Below are 1,626 nucleotides of genomic sequence, written 5' to 3' on the forward strand. Positions count from 1 at the left end.
TCCATTGAGAGTGATGTAGGCTGTTGGTTTTATATATATGCTCTTGATTATGTTGAGGAATTTCCCTTCAATTCCTACTTTGCTGAGTGTTTTTATCAGGAATGGATGTTGGATTTTGTCAAATGTCTTCTTCTGCATCAATCGATATGATCATGTGGTTCTTTTCCTTTTTCTTATTTATATGATGGATTATGTTGAATGTTTTCCTGATGTTGAACCATCCTTGCATCCCTTTTATGAAACCCACTTGGTCATGATGTATTAATTTTTTGATGTGCAGTTGGATTCTGTTAGCTAGGATTCTGTTGAGAATTTTTGCATCTATGTTCATGAGGGATATTGGTCTATAGTTTTCCTTCTTAGTGCTGTTCTTCCCTGGTTTTGGTATGAGGATTATGCTTTGTAGAATTTTGATGCTTGTAAATTTATGGAGGCTTGCTTTATGACCTAACACATGGTCAATTCTGGAAAATGTTCCATGTGCACTGGAGAAGAATGTGTATTGTGCTGTTGTTGGATTGAATGCTCTGTATATATCTATGAGGTCAAGTTGGTTGATTGTGTTGTTTAGTTCCTCTGTAGCTTTGTCCAGCTGCTTTCTGGTTGTTCTGTCCCTTTTCGAAAGTGGTGTGTTAAAATCTCCCACTATAATCGTAGATTTATCTATTTCTTTCTTCAATTCCAGTAAGGTTTGCTTCATGTATCTTGGTGCTCTTTCATTGGGAGTGTATATATTTATTATGGTTATGTTGCCTTGCTCAACTGACCCTTTGATCATGAGATAGTGTCCTTCTTTGTCTCTTATGCTGGTTTTTATCTTAAAGTTTACTTTGTCGGAGATCAGTATTGCCACTCATGCTTGTTTATTGTTGCAGTTAGCTTGGTAAAATTTTTTCCATCCTTTAACTTTTTTTTAGTCTGTTTTTGTCTTTGTGTGTAAGGTGTGTCTCTTGCAGGCAGCATATCGATGGATCTTGTTTTCTTATCCATTCTGCTACTCTCTGTCTCTTCACTGGTGTATTCAATCCATTGACATTCAATGTAATTATTGATAAGTATGAATTAATTGCTGTCATTATGTTACTTTTTTGCTGGTTTTGTTCTGCATTCCTTCTTGTGTTGGGTTTGTGTTTTTTGTGCTGTTTCTTGTCAGTTTATTCTTAGTTTCCATGTTTGCTTGTTCTGCTTGGGAATTCATTTTTATAATATGTTATGAAGTATTAGCTTTCTTTGGGGTTACTTTATAGTCTACTAACTTTTCTCTGCATTTAAGATGCTCCATTGTAACCTGTAATTTACCTGGCATCCTCACCACCTGGGTCTCTGATGCTATGTTTGTCCCTTGATATACTTTTGGTCTTCAGTTGATCTCCCAGCTCTTTTGAGTTTGTTGTTGTAGTCTTGTTCAGTTCTGGACTCTGCTATCTGTTAAATGTGTTCCTGGTGGTGTTGCCACACCTGTCAATCTCTATTTGTTGTCTGTTCTTGTTGGTTTTCAGTCCATAGAACTCCCTTTAGGATGTTTTGAAGTGCTGGGTTGGTTTTGATAAAATTTCTCAGATTTTGTTTATCCTGGAATGTTTTGATCGCACCATCGTATTTGATTGATAGTTTTGCTGGATAGAC

This window comes from Chrysochloris asiatica, unplaced genomic scaffold (genome assembly GCF_000296735.1).
Source record: "Chrysochloris asiatica unplaced genomic scaffold, ChrAsi1.0 scaffold00040, whole genome shotgun sequence".
NCBI classification, from domain to species: Eukaryota; Metazoa; Chordata; class Mammalia; order Afrosoricida; family Chrysochloridae; genus Chrysochloris; species Chrysochloris asiatica.